Here is a 16712-nt window from a genome sequence, read left to right on the forward strand (position 1 = left end):
CTTTATTTCTTATGTGAGGCTGAATGGGAAGTATCGGGTTATGAGCAAATTTATTCAAAGTATTTGTAAAACATTTACACCTTTTTCTAAATCAGTGCCGACATTGTATAGAACGGCGAGTAGGTGTTCAATTGGTAGTGCATGATTATTGTTAATTTTAAACCGAGTTCGCCAGCGAATCAGCTATGCTCTTTCAAAATAATGTCTGCCTTTCAACAAGGGGCCATCCATGTCGTTGATAAACAAAACGGACGACCGTATTAAATCTAACTGACTATGTCTGCTTTTAGATATTATCAACCAGAATATTTCTTATAATATATTACTATGATTTGTTTCCTATTAGCCTAGCGACAAAGGTATACCTGGGCATTTGGGCAGAATCTGTTGTTCGGAATAACAATTATACTGATGAACGTATTTCTAGTCCTGCTTTGTGATATTTTGCTGATTACAGCAGTGATGTTCGAAGCGTAGCGAACGCCAAACTACTTTCGAATTAGAGCAACTTTGTTCATGGATTTTTTAGAATGAAACTTAGGGATTCATAATGTCCTATCTAGTAACATCAAATATTTCAAAGTTTGCAGACAGTTCACAGACTATTGCACACACTTTGCAATTACGGTATTATCTGCATTATGAAAATACTGCGTTCGACCTGGAAGTCAGTATCGAAGTTTTTCCAGCACGATCCGAAGGTTGTGCCTAACCACTAGTCTAGCGGTACCTCTATTCCGAACCTAGGTGAAAGCAATCAGCAGCTGTAAATCGATCCACTATCGTATGGAAAATCTTTGCAAAATCTAGACTCCGATAGGGCGTTGCTTCCTATCCCGGACATTCATGTGCTGGTGAGACTTTCACCGCCTTCCGCTGTACGAACTTTAATTCCGGAGTTTTAAATACAACTGACTTCGGATAGCAGTTTTACTTCAGGTTTCTGCCTGACTGACTGGGAGTGTCATCTATAAACGCTTGTATGTTCCTCGTCTGGCTATGGAAATAGCCAGAATCTAGAAAAAAAAAAAAAACACTAGTTATGCTTGCTTAGTGGACTGAGCAATATTTTTTGATATCCCCATAGTTTTTGTGTTTATTTTGTATATTATATACACGTATGAATCATTAACATCTGTCTGAAATACTTGCGTGTGTGGCCTGTACGGAAACAAAGTGGATCATTTTCGCTTAACACGCAATTGAAGCACGATTGTAAATCTCGTAGTTAAACACGATCTCGTAAACAAAAAATTAACCTCAATTGCTTATAGGTGTCCCTTATACTGATAATTACGCCTCAACGATACTTGGCCGTAGATTATTTCCTTGACAATGATAATAGAAATAAGGCAATTCGATTACGACGTAGGCAAGTTATTTCATTTTTCAGACAAAAAGCGGGCCCAAAGGTTGAAAATTGTCTTCTCTACAGTGAACAGTCGTAGTAGGACTGAAATGCTTTATCTCAATAGATAGCTTTGTTTTTTCGATCCGACCCCTTCATCCAAAATGCACTTACAGAACACGAATCTAACAAGCTGATCTAAACTAATTGGTAAAATGTACTTGTATCGGATAGAATTGTCATGCAGGCAGATCGGATACCTCATTAAATTTTACGGTACAAACATCGTAGGCGTCATACACACAAGGCGAGCAATTTCATCCCGTCACGTTTTGCACACCGCTAGACGCGTCCATTTCAGGATGCTGCGGCGTTACAGAACACATAGGCTTCCGTATAACACTGTCGACGCTGACGCAAATGCTTGGCGCACATCTGAGGTCGCCATGTGCTGTTAAGCTATATTCGATAGCAGGCTGCACATGCATGTGTGGGTATATGTGTAACAGCAATTCACGTTGCCCTCTGAGTAGCGCCGGGCTTGGTCTGATATACCGTTTTACCGGCTGCGTAAAGTCGGCTTCTGTCTAAATACTTATCGGGAAGCATCGCCGGTTGGCATCAAAAATCAAGCAGAAGTCTAGAAAAAGGGTCGATCACCTGAATTAGTCTCGTTAATTATCATTATTAATTTTAAGCATTTTAATTTTTATTAATTTATCAATTAATTATTAAGTTATTTTATCTGTTATTAAAAACATTTCTAACTTGATAGGATTCGAAAGTATTAGAACGAAATATCTGCGCGACAATGATGTGGTAGAGTATTTGGCATCGTGAGTTTGAACGTCAATAGTTCGTCAAAGAGAACCGAACATGTTAGACCTTGATGGGGATTATGTACCATTGCTTAATTAGAAAACCGATGGAAGTTGTTAGTTAGTGAAATAGATAAACGGAACAAAAAAGAGCTTCTGTTAATTTTATTGTGTCAGATATGATAGATAACTGATCAAGGGAGTGCTAGATAAAGAAGATAAATTTGATATGAATGAATTTGTGACACATGTAATGGATGTACGTCGTAAACAAAATTAAGTCCACAAGTAGCTTAGACACCAACCGTGTGTTACATGAACCGTATATACAATTTGTGTGTGTTATAAGCCAGGTAAAATTGTTATTAATTAAGGAGCTTGGTATTGCCTGTCAGTAACCTGTCAATCGTAGTCGATCTTTAAAGCGAGTTTTCTTCGATCCTGGCGTCCAATAGAAGCGTGAATAAATGACGAAAACCCTGGGAATAGTAATTTCATCTAGCAAGCAATGTCATATTGGTTGGCAAGCACGCAAAAATGGACGACTTGTGTCTCTATGGTAAACCATATCTATGGCTAGGACTCGCATAATTGGTCCGGTTGAAGTAAATCTATATGTTTAAGACAAGGCCAATACACCATCAACTAGACGGAATATTCTAATGTTTAATATGACGAAATGTCTAATGACGAAAAGGTCCAATTTAGCAGTAGCAGTAAGGCTGAGCAAAACAAACCAATTTGGTAGCTTTTCCGTACCCCATAAAAATACAGGTAGACGCTTGACAACGATGTCTCGGTGTTGTGCCGGATTGCTTCTATATGATGAACCAACACGTATGAACAGATTTATCTGTAGTCTTTAATACATCGTAGATATCAGACGCAACAAGCTTCACTATAATGAAGATGTCGAAATCGAACAATAATGATATGCACAAATCTCGTTAGTTGAAATGTTTTTCTCATAGCCTTGTAGAAATACCTTAACTAAGCGTGATCGAACTCCTACAGCTGCTTTCCGTTTTCACACAGATTCAAAATTGGAAAGTTCACTCTGGCGAAAAAATTCAAACAACCTCCAACTTAATTCTTAAATGTGAAGTATCGTGTCCGACGGATAAACGTGGTTACCTGGTATTCAGGTGAACGTCCAGGGCTTAATAGCATTTCGACCTCGATATACCGACTGCCGAGCGTACTTAAATTTGCGTTCGGAGTCAGGCAGAATCTTCAAAAAAACCTATATAATAACTATATAGTTTATTTTCCCATTATTTGAATCGGTGAATGAAGTCAAGCCTTCTCCTCTTGAAGTCTATGCGAAGTCGGTGTAGAAATTCATAATGATTCAAAGTTTAAAAAAACAGTAGTGAAAATAATATAAAATATATATATATATATATACGTGTTTTTATATTTGGTATCGCGTTTGCATAATCACAAAAGAACATAGTCGGGATCGAGAAATCGGTTGAAAATCGCTTACGGATTATAAAAACGTCTGTTTGAATACACTCGACAAACGACATTACGGTTGGATATTATGGATGAGAGTTATATTCGAACTGAATTTGATTATGGAGTGTTACTTCCAAAGTGGGTAGATGTTTACCGTGGAATAGACATTGTTCTGATGTAGTTAACCCTGTATCCTATGGGAACGAGTTTGGAAGAAGACGCAGCTAAACCAGCAAGAGAACGTATGCGTTGTTTAATACTGTTGTAAGATAGCTATTGTTGATTTGAGATGATAACACACTGTACACCGGTGAGCGGTTGAAGATCAATACTATTCCCGCGCCTGGTGAAGGGAAGCAATGCACGGATTGACAAGCATGCGCTTATCGGGGCCGATGAGTGCCGCATTAAATAGTCAGTCCTATGTTTGCCCTCGTTGCTGTTGCAGCAAAGCTTAGACACACACGTTGAAGTTCTAGTAATGACATCATAAACAGGTAAAATGATATTCATTAGAACGGGGCTAAATATAAAAGTCCTAACTGATTTATTACCAATCTTCCACAATTGTGGCATAGACTTTGCTACTACGTATATACCAGTGTGACCCGTTGCTACATGCAAAATATCATACACGAGCTAAATACAGTTTACAGGTTACGCTTGTATAAGTTATACGCGTTTTCTTAATTCAATAACATCGACGTATACACGCCTGCGCACTAATATATTACTGCTATTTTTAATAAGGCAGACTCTGTAGGGTTATACGGTTTTTAGGGCCAGTGCTATAAAATGATCTGGCCTTGAAGGACTATTGAAGACCAATCACAACAGAGTTGTTTAACAACTAATTAGCAGAACAGGTCTAGAATTATTTCTGAGGCAGTTTTACCACCATTGGCCAATACAGATTTTAAGGACGTTATTGACAGTCGACTCCGCAGCTCTTTCGATGAGATAACCCCAACGAATCACGGAATGATGAATAGGCGTAAAAGTAACGTTAGAATTTGAGTTCTTATATATGAGTGAGACCAGCTCCTTTTACTCTCTTCGAATAGATCTAGGCGAGACCGCGACGTCGAGTCTGTATTTCCTCTTGCCATTTAGGAACGAACGGATGACGCTGAATATCCGCTTGAATTTTTCGAGGCCGTAAAAAAGGTAAAAGGCGAACGTGGCGTTTTACACTGGAAAGCCTGATTTCGGCCTTTCATGTTTGACGTTTTGAGCGTCTTGAGAAACAACGCGACAGGCCACCTGCCTATTGAGCCGTTTGGCTACTCAAGGGATGCTCTGAGAAAGGGCAGGAGGGGGGGCAGTAGGCCAACCTATGACAGCGAGCTGTCAATGTCTCTGATGCAGACTAAATCAGACAAAAGCGCTTGTCATGGTCAAAGGTATGTCGTAAAGCAGGAAATTGCCCTACAGGAAATTGCCACTTTATTCGTGTCCTTGGTAAAGCTGAGCGAAACCCGGGCTTCACGCAGAAGGTGGCAAATGGTGAAGTTGTTGAGTGGACGGAAATGGAATCGTGTTGTCGATATTTTTCAAAAGTTTTTGTATTAACATCATCGACAGGTACATTGAAGCACAAGGAAGAGATTGAAAAATTTAAATGCCCTACAAACCTTCCAACGTAGAATGCTTTATCGAAAGGTAATATTTAGTATTCATAAAAAAAACAACGTTACTTTGGGAAAGACTGCTACTAGTGGTAGTACCGAATCTAAGTTCGAGATTTTGCTCTCTCTCTCTCTCTCTCTCTCTCTCTCTCTCTCTCTCCCCTCTCTCCCTCTCTCTCTCCCTCTCATATATATATATATATATATATATATATATATTTGCAACATAGTTTTTGTTATTAGTATCCTAATAACAAATAATAATTACTGCGCATCTTGTTTGTTTGTTTGTTTTAGGCACCAAGAGTGCAATTACAAATTAAGTATGGGGGAGTGTATAGGACGAATTGAACATCTGTGGCTGTAGCTGTCATAAGGCCAGATTGTCCTAATAATGGACTAGACGAAGTCTGTAAAGTTTCCTTACAGAATAACCACAGTAGAATATTCGATAACCAATTTACCAATCTTTCTATTCAACAAAGTCCGGCAAACTGTGACGAGCGATTGGCTAACAGCATTAATAGTAGAACTTAACTAAGGGCTATTTTAGAACCACCTGAACTTGCAAGTTGGACAATATCGGATTCATTTAATTCAGCGATACGTATTGCGGGTGCTCGCTTACGTCCGAGTCTTGCTGCTGCATTTGCTAAGGCTGTTTGACGGGTCAGTTATCCTCGTTACTTGCGACATAGCAACAATTTACACATTCTAGGCCGTTATGGTGCACCTAGATGATTGACAACTGTACACTGGGCAGTAGCCGGTTCTGGACCACACGATGCCAATACGCTCTCTTAAGCTAGTCAAAAAAACTACAAAGCTTCATTGATCCTCTTTATAAAAGAGAACAAAAAAGAAGAAGAAGAAGAGAAATAGGCTCATTCGAATAGGCCGTACAGAATTCCAGACCACTGTCAAATAATTAGAAACTATTTTTCTGGTATGAAACAGAAAACGCTAATTGTCTGAAGGATGATTAAGTTCAGTGACGAGTGGTATGTGTTTTGTCGGTGTGATCCCCGATTTAACTGGGATCCGTCAACTGCGTGCTTCCGAACCAGAAATTGCAGCAGATTAAACCCGTTACGCTAGACCCAACAAATTTTGGATACCTTTGAGAAGTTGACACTTAATAAGCCGCCTAATCGAGAACTAGATTTGATCAATTTTCTCTCATTCACCGTTTAGCTTGAACGAAAATCTTTGACGGCTAAGATATTGGCCATGTTTAGCATAATTTCGAATTTACCTCAAAGTTCGCCGTTCATAAAGGGAATGGCCACTAGACGGAAAATTCGCTAAACACAAACACTTCAATACTTAAAAATCGGTTTATTAAGTAAACGGATCTAATGCAATCTGCAATTTACTGCACGAATCATTCGCTCCATAGAGTATCACCTACGGACTGCCCCCTTATTAACTAAACACGTCCTACAATCTAAAAAAGAAACCCCAGCCAACAGGCGCTTGATTGTTTCGAATGCATAATGTAAGCTTTACGTAACCATAACACTGTGCCCCAGCTTCGTTAGACGCGCATCGCATTAAGGGCGCTCATAGAAGTTCTATGCATGAGTCCCTGCTTCCATAAGCACTGTTTGTTCATCCTGCATAGGTTGTGGTCGGAATACGGGATATTTATAGCGTAACAAGGTCATGCTTGCGGCCTCCAAATCAACGTATTTGTAGCAATGCTTGTTAGGTATTCTGCATTATTAGAACGAAAAGTCCGGATATCGTTTTTATTTAGTTAGAGGATATTTATACTTACAACGGCAACAGTACTTACTATGGGCTATATTGAAGCCAATATGATTAATGACGACAATCTAGGTTCGCTCATACTCATCTAACTCTGCAAACGCGTATTACGTCATCTGATGATTTTTCTGCTTTTTTTTGTTAGTTTTTGTAAGGTTTTGTAGTTTTCTAGCTCGAATCTAAGCGCTACAGGCACGAAGTAGATCAACGGGATTCGGAAATTACTAAACACTATTGATGGTGAATATTTTCTAAATAATAATTAACTGTTTCGTTTTCTTGCAACTTCTAGGCCCACGTGACCTGAAACGCAACGTAGTTGTGCTGCAGTCGTAAATCGATATTATCGTTAAGCTTGAACGCACAATAAATTTCATCCGTTCATAATCAATAGTGTGTTATGACGAACGGAGTCACCGTTTCTGCCAAATTTAGTGCGTCATCAGCATTATTCTCCCTACGTGCCTTTTTTCCAGCTTAACAAGTTTCAAATGACGTAAAGGACTTGATAGGACTACTTACAACGAATAAACACCAACAAAAGATAGTATGGCGCAGGCCAAAAAATCTATTATGGCGTATGGCATTTAGTGATAATTTTTTGTTTATGAACAGTTTGCGATTAATTCCAAACAAAATGACGGAATGCCTTTGGCAAGTTTCCGTAAGCTGAATACGAAAAGGGCAAATTCTATCGTTGAGATGGGCCATTGTACATTAAGGATCTACTTGTGTATGTACGCTCGCATGACTGTCGGTCGAGTGCATCTTCATTTTGAGCTTTTCAATCGAATACTAGTGATTTAAACCTAGCCGCAAAACATTTATACAGCACACTTTTCTTAATCGCCAAAGGACGTTTGCCAGTCGAACGATATATGGCATCGCCTGGAAGCGTCAGTACGGTGATTTTTGCAGACGAATTAACCATTGTATGGACAACCTGCTCAATTTACACAGGGTCCTTATATATCAATGTGTACAAATATATTTTGTGTCCTCTTCTTCTGTCTACGTATGAGGTTTTCTTGGAGCCATGTCTTCACAGGCAATTTTTCTAAATATATATATCATTAGATAAAGAGAAAGCTCCACGTCTTTTGCACAGATGGGAAGAACAAGCTGTTTTTGAAAGGCTATGTTGCTAGAGTTGCTTTGTCAGCGACTCTACGCCAATCAGAAATAGGAAACATCAATATGTATTGATCCTAATCGAGAACGTTATTGCGTTTCAGTGTGTGCGTTCGTCGAACATAGCTAGAACAATATTTATTTACAATTCATTCGATAAACAAATCAATAAGCAAAGCCAGCCCCATTTTTCTTGACATTATCAACACGACGTTGTTGTGTTACTATGTACAAGCCAATCGCGAAAGCAAAATGACGAGAAAAGGCCTTTCGATATAATCGATGGACATTGTTCACTGACGGTGCTCCGTTGTCACTGCCATGCGTTCGAAACGAATCGGGCGCCTAGCGACTCTCGGTCTAAACTTTTGATAGAAACGATGGTGCAATTTAATTCAACTGAAGTGAGATTCCGAAGCACAAAACTGCTTTGGCAAAAGAACACCATATAGGATAGGCAAAAAAGCTTACCACTTTTTGGTACAGAAAGTACTGAAACTCTTACATCCCGAGGTTCACATTAGCTCGACCCAGATAGGGGTCGACAGTTCAAATAAGGGAGTTGTCCTTCTATTTTTCATCGTATCTATGACATGAGTAGACAACGCCTTGATAGAACGCTGTGATCCTTCGTTTTTACCCTGACTTGTTCACTATTTTGTAAAAACATCCTTTTTGGTTTGTGGCTTCTATAAGTCGAATAACTTAGCAGACGGTATACCTCGTACGCGATTCTGATGAGGGTTCAGATGAAATTACATTGCACCTTCGACGTAATACCATTTCATATGGCACATATTACTCGAGGAGACCACGTTTTTTATAGTTGCCATGTTCATTCATCTATAGCGCTAAATTAAATGTGCTACATACAAGCAGTTCGACTGCAGACGAACCCGTAGTCTGATAACACAAGAAACCGAACCCCCTTTCATCTTGTGCTTTATTGTACTAACAAGTTAAGGAGTTTTGTATTTTCGATGCAAAATTTATCTTGTATAATTGATAGGGCTCCCGTCAACCTAGTCAGATATAGTCAGTAATTTTCTGGAGAAAACAGGAAGACAAACATCGGATAAAATTACCAACAAGCGGGTGTGAAAACCTTCAAATCAAAGTACTTATATATTGAATCATACGTGGAACGGCCATGACGCTTTTTTGCATACGTACGGCTGTTTAAAACGTTATACTCACTGGGATCCTCTTGCCTAGATTTAGATGCGATTAGACTAATCAAAATATATTGGCAGTGTTTTTAACTGGAAAAAAAAACACAGTATTTTTCGTGAGTTTCGCGAACGCATCTGTTTATTATTTATTACCTATTTATTTGTTCACCGTTTTTATCTACGACTTTCTTGTATATCCTCAGCCAACGTATACATTCTACTTCGTTCGAATTCTTCTAGGTTCTACTTCCAACTGTTGAAACACTATTTATTATCAAATGTACCTCTACCAATTTAACTTGCCAGTGGTCGCGAACAATATTTTTACGTCAGAACATGATGCTTTTCTTCTACTTTCTGTATTCTACAGACCCTAGACCTTCCCATCCAAATATATACATATATATATATATATAGATATATACGGGAGTTTTTAGCTACAGCACGCAATGCTCGATAAATTCAGCATTTTCTCGTGAATTGGAGAAAATAACCGAAATTCGTATAATTATCAGTACACTTTCCCATATGCTTCATTTCAAATATTATCTTTTTCACCTCACTGAGTGCAATAAGGGAAAAGATTAATCTTTTCCCTTATGGCACTCTGCTCACGCAAAACATGCCAGTAAAAGTTTAAAGATCCAAGTCTAATAGATGCTTCTAAGTTACTTTTACTTGTATACATACGTCTATATGGTCCATGTTTCACGTCCGTCATTGCCGTTAGGTATTCCATCAGACAAACGGCTGGCTGGCTGGCTGGCTGGCTGACTTCCAGCATGAAACGAGATCATTCTATGCCCGGGTTCGAATCTAGGCCACAACGTGTACCTAAGCCGAGCAGGCAAATACTCACTAAGATTTCACGGGGACATGTTTATTTAATCCACAGTAACTTTGCTCTATGGGCTGTATCTGGTGGCCGTTGAAAACTCTCTTCAGCTTTTGGAATGTTTTCTATTAGGTTTTTATTGTTATTTCCTACGAATCGTGTCAATGGACAGCCGGAAAGATAGCAGAACATAGTCTATCTAGAGGGCCCTTTTTAGTTAGTACCTGTAAGAGCCTTATTGAATAACATGTAGTAATATGTGAAATACCGCAGGGACGAACCCGTATGGATAATAACTTCAGAGATAATCAATTATGAGTCCACTAGAATACATCTTTAACTGGCTCTAAGCAGACTGGATGAGAATGAAAAATGCCTCATATAATAGCTTTTGAGATTGTCTTCTTTTCGAGACGCGTTTTTATGGCCCTCAAATATCGCAAGCGTCTCAAGAGATCGCCGATTTAAGCTTCGTCATGTGTGTTGTATAGAAGAATTAGAAATAGCGACTTTTAGACTCACAAAAAGTAAACACCCTCTGACTCTATGTTTAAATACCTATGGGCTTTTTGTTTGAATAGGAATACTTTGCAAATCCGGCTAACGATAAGTCATCTTATCTCTACTTGGTAATTGTATGCCAAATATATCGTCTAATTAGAAATTGCTAAAGTAAAAACACATTGAAATTCGCAGAAGTGATGGTCTTCACAGTGGTTAAACTTCACAATCAACAAATTTGATTTTCGAAATTATGAAAGATATTTTCGTCGAAACGTACAAGTTATAATTTTGTCTTGTTACTCATAGACGAGACCTGGACAACAACTGGCTGAGCCAGGTATTTACCTACTAGGGATTTCTTATTTGCGAATTATAGTTGCTTAATGAAGAACGAAATTACAATTTATATATGAATAGCAAACATGAAGCAATCATCATGGAGTGAGTGCCTCGCAAAGGCAACTTCAAACACTTCAGCAGGCAGGTTCTTATATGTGTACACGCATCGCTCGGTTAGATATCTGCAGGGGTACTTTGTCAACCACAAGTGACAGCGAGCATAAATAGATCGTCCCCGTCGCAGTACGACCTCTTTCTACCTGCAGTGACATCCCACAGGGTCGTGACGAAGGCGACGGGGCTGGTCGAATTGTGCCAGCTCCTGTTTACCCTGCTCTAAGAAAGGCCAATATAAGTTAGGCCTGCTTTACGAATGACTGCTTGTGACAGCGTAGAAATTTGTGTTGACCTATCACGACTGTGCATGGCATATAGGACACGCGTCGAGCAGGTCCAACTGTACGGCTGGACCATTAAGATTTGTGATGCAATGCGTTCGCCTCATGTAAAGCTTAAAAGCAATTAGGCTTATACAGATTAACAACTGATTATGCTATAACACCTCATATACGACATTATCTACTACACAACTGGTGCTAAAGCGGGCACTGCTTTAAATCGGCAGGGGCTCGTAATCGATATTCTCCACAAGAAGGTATTGACTGCTCAGCTGCCCCGCAGCAACTGATCGCAAGATATGGAATCACATATTCTACTATACTACTGATGAAGGAAGTTATTTGTCACGAGAAAATAAGATTCTCGAAAAGGTATCGTACCAGGTTTGAACCACGAAACTATTTATCGGCTGTATTGTTCTTGTCGGCCGTATGGCAAAGTAGTATGAGATTATTTGAAAGTTATTCTGGTTGCAGATGCGGACACGAGTCCGTTTTTGTGTACCCGAATTATGAAAATGTAGAAACACGTTGAATCGTTTTAATTTTGTGCCAAAAACTAACATATTCCGCACGTCTCTGGGGAAGACATTGCTACCAGGTCATATTGGCGTCAGGCCGAAGTTGGTTGCTACCCAACAAAAGAATACTGAAACACAATAGCCCGCGTGATTGTGTATCTGTATCTTTACGAGACAATTAAGTCATACAGTAGTGCAGTAAAAAGGATTAAAACTTTTTGCTTAACAAATGTGGCTGAATATGCAGCAATAAGTCCTGTTATTACTTCTTGGGTGATTATAATAAATAAATGAGTAAAATAAAAAAAAAATTCAGTCGCCATGGGTCAAAAATATGATGTAACCTTTCTCAATAGTAATAATAAAAAAAAAAAACAAGAAAACTCCTCGAGGGTGTGGACCTATGTAACTTCGGCTGAAAATACGCATTTGACTACAATTAGGTTCCTATCCACCGCAGAAGTTGACATGGAGCAAACAATGAGCAACTTAGCCGCGGCCATTCCAAGTTTAGAATTGCAAAAGTAGAAGTCGAAAGCGCTCCACTGCTACGAACTCGAACATCCTCTAAAAGGAGTCACTAGTTACTGAAAAGTTAGCCGAAGCTTTACAACGTCTCAGTAGAGCCGGTAACTTTGTGGTAAGCCCTGGGGAGCCAATTTGGTTAATCAGAAACAGACCGGTTTAAGCAGCCGACCAAGGAATGCCCGACTGGGCGGAACCACTCTGAATGTGATACGTGCCACTTACAGTGGTAAATGACAGGAAACCTGTACGATCGCCCAGATAGCAAAGAAACGCTCCTCTGCGAGACGTAACGCAAGTATAAGGAAAAAAAACAAAGCACTCGCTCCTGGCACTTGACCTATGGCCATAAAGAATAGAAAACAATCTCACACACTTGTTGACGTTGACCCTGTCCACAGGATCTTACAGCCTGCTACAGGCATGAACGGATGGAACTACGCACGTCCTGCAACGAGGAGATGCATAGTTGGTCCTCGATGTCATACGCGACGGTTGACGAAGCTATCTCCTAGAATGCATACAAGAAGCTGTCGGAACGAGAGCTAGCCAACCGGTTTCTACAACCCCGCTGTACACGTGTGATGCCAATATGGACCCTATCTATAGCTTTTCTCTATGAGATTAACTTAACTATTGTTATAGGAGGAAATAGAAGGAAGCAGTGTAATACGAGGGAGATAGCCAACATGCTCTACTCAGACCATATTAAAGAGCCAAAATTAAACTGCTCAGTTATGAATGTACGAAAGAACCATTATAAACAACAATGAAACTGCACGGGAACGTTCAGCTGGCTCATAGCATCTCTGTCCTATGACAAAGCATCTCGATCAGTGGCCGCAACGCCTTCGATTTTTTAAATCGGTTTTTAAATAAAAATAAAAACAAATATTAGAGGTACGATTCACATAAAAGTTTGTATACCTTCACTGTCCCTCTAGTCGTATATACGTCAAGGACTTGACGAAAGCACTAAACTTTCTGGCTTCTAACTTGCGAAAAAAACCTATTTATTGGTTTACTAACACTTATATAGCTCTATGTTAGACAGTTGCAACGCAAACAATATCTCGTATACGAGACGACCGGTTCCGTAAAGTGCTATCCAGTCAAAGGCCCATATGCGTTAATCGACAGCGGGTTCAGTATTACTCATAGTGTGTCTCTCGCAGGTTTGTTATACGGCCGGAACTGTATTAAGAATAGTAAACAGGATAAGGGAATTTATGCTGCTCAAATGTGACTGCCCAGTTAGTTGGCACTGAAAGCTCAAATCGTTTGATAACTGGTTAAGGCTCGAACCCAATACCTCGTTTTTGCTACACGCTGTAGAACAGGTGAAGGCCACATCTAAAATAGTAGTTAATCGATCCTAAACATGGCTTTTGGCAATACCAAACTATGTGTTTGTTAAAACTACATATAACCCAATGATATACATAATACCCAACCTGTGTAAGTATAGAGCTGCCTGTATTCAGTACATGTAACATTCTATGAACACACTGGACAAACGTTCGAACAACTAAGGTAAAAGCAATTTTACGTTCGTTTACGAATAAGGTTTACATTACCATTTACAAATGCCTCGACACGTTGGACAGCGAGAAAGTAATTCAATATTGGGCCAATCAATACCAGTAAACTGTCTCGTACATCAAGCAAATCATTGTAGACACCGAACGCAGCGCTACCTATAGAGTAAACACGAACGAAGAAACATGGACGCGAGCGTTCTTATATTTGACCTTAACGATTTGCCACGTGATTTATGACAATATTGTAAGGTTTTTTTTTTAGATATTGGGATTATTCTATGGATTTCCTATTCATAGCATTGTTCCGAGTTTCGATGAAACCAATTTATGAGCTTAACTACTCCCGTACGTTTTATGTCAGTTTGAAAAATTGAGGCCAACCGAAAACGATTTTGCTCGCGATGAACGTTCCTTTCTGTTATAAATTTGCACGACAGGTTCGTCGTGCAACCCACGATGTGAAGCAGAATGATGACGGCATCAGTACTAACGTTTGCCAAACGCCGTGCAGAACATGCTTTTTGCCTAATGGGAATTCGGGTCCTGGACATACAGCAGAAGAGTATTGGAAAATGTCTTTTTTCAGTAACCACTTGAGAAGAATACGCTTCCCCTAGAAGAATCTGCTTTGCACAGGCTGAACGTGTCCTTAATGCTAACAGCGTCTCGAAAGGTTGTCGGGAAGTACGATGCCCTTAGCTCATTCATAGTCGTGTTTTCGGCCTCAAGTCGGCCGTCTCCCTAACAAATTCTAGCCGATTTGAAAATAGATTAGACAATAATGATACATTTCAGCACGTGTAGGTTTTTTACATTACTTTAACAACACACATATTTTCTTCTGTCCTATAAGCTATTTTAGTCGGAAAGGGCTATATATATATATATATATATTAATCGTAATGGTTCGGGGAACCGCCCCATATAATTTGAAACTGTAGAGCATAAGTTATAGTCTGTGTCTGTCAACTAGAGCTGGCCTCTATTTATTCAGTTCTAAAAGAATCTCTACTGGAGAAAGCTATCATCCTATGTTTCCTCTGTATGCCGGTATTGATAAACTCATAGGAATTTGTATTTGGCTATCTTACACTCGTGTATTTGAAAAGGCCTGCTCTGATAGAATGGCTCATGGTCCGACATGACATGTCCGGCAGACTATCCACACGTATGCAACACTTTGGGAGGACCCTGGATACTGGACAACGTGATCTTGCTTGATATCCCCTTTCTAGAAACCTGCGCTTTAGTTTTCAGCTTCAAACCATGCGGCAATACCATACCAAAATTCATAGTGCATCCAGATGTATTTGTCCACAGCGGCAGCCCCTTTAATATGTCCTATCTGTTTGCTTGTCTTTGCAATATCCTTAAAAAAAACATACCCTAATCCAGTTAGGCATTCGAATAATATTCTTGAAATGACAAATAAAAACTATGAAAATGTGCTTATAAACATTCATGACGGCCCTTAAATAAAATTTGTAAAAAGCCGGCGGGTGGATAATTTGCATGCTGATTGCAAACAAAACAAAAAAAAAAGAAGGCCAAGTCGAATTAACCTACTAACGAATCTGTATTGCGTTGGTTACAGTAATTCCATAATTCTCGTCTCAAACTGAATTTCGTCACAAAACAGGATGGTTCATTATACACATCAATATGCATTTGCAAACCATACAGCTTGGCTCGCACACGACGTAAGTGACTGTTAAAAAAAACAACTTGTTTCTTCGATTCCGATCATTAACGCGGTTGACATAGTTAGGGCGTTAATGGGCACAAATCTGACGCTCGGACTGAGGTAAAGTGCCGTGATGAAGCATAAAAAGCAGTCTCGCCTGCTTTCTAAATCGACCCTCGACAGAAAAAATACTCAAGCGTTCCAGACAGCATTAATAACCATTAAAACAGATTTTATTTGTAACCGATACACTTTGAGCCGATTTTTTGTTAATTGTTTTCCGGAGCCTGATGAATAGCGACCGTAAAACACGGTCCTCGATACCGTCTCCGGAATATACTAATTTATCCAACGCTATTCGTGCCTTTCTCTTTAGGACTAATGACTTGATGATAAACTATCGCTTTATAAATCTTATAGGGCCCACGTGAACTGACAATTATTGCTTTTAACTTATTATCTATGATAAAACGTATAAAAAGGATAGTTATTTATAACTCGTAGCATTGTATTCTGGATATGAGGAGTTTGCCTCAAGGATTACTTTGTGCCTTTATCTGTCGAAGTACTGCTTTGCACCAAAATCAGTAGTCGTATTTATATAGATATTATTGGTTGTAAATTGAACAGTACATTGTGATAGTTAACGTGAGCAAATATAATTATATTATCAAGTGTAGCCTTGTTGAAGGAAAAATACTACACTCTGCAGGTGAAGTTGTTTCTTAAACACCTAACTATGTTATCTTCTGGGTGTACGATAGCTTTCGTGATGTTTGCGACACCCTAAACTCAGACTTATTAAAAGAAGCCAATTAGATTTTCCATCTGTCTATAATAAACCTTGCGCACGTACCTCGACCTGCTCATGGAGGTTAGTGACACAAGTACCCTAACTGATTTATTGTTCGAGATCTGTGGGTTCGCATATATCTTCTAGCTTTGTCTTGATCGAATAGTTTCCTAAGACGACAGCTACAGGCGAAACAAGTGGATAACCTCTTTTTGATTCCTAGATAGAAGGAAGACAAGTCGAA

Source organism: Varroa jacobsoni, unplaced genomic scaffold (genome assembly GCF_002532875.2).
Source record: "Varroa jacobsoni isolate VJ856 unplaced genomic scaffold, vjacob_1.0 scaffold_1109, whole genome shotgun sequence".
NCBI classification, from domain to species: domain Eukaryota; kingdom Metazoa; phylum Arthropoda; class Arachnida; order Mesostigmata; family Varroidae; genus Varroa; species Varroa jacobsoni.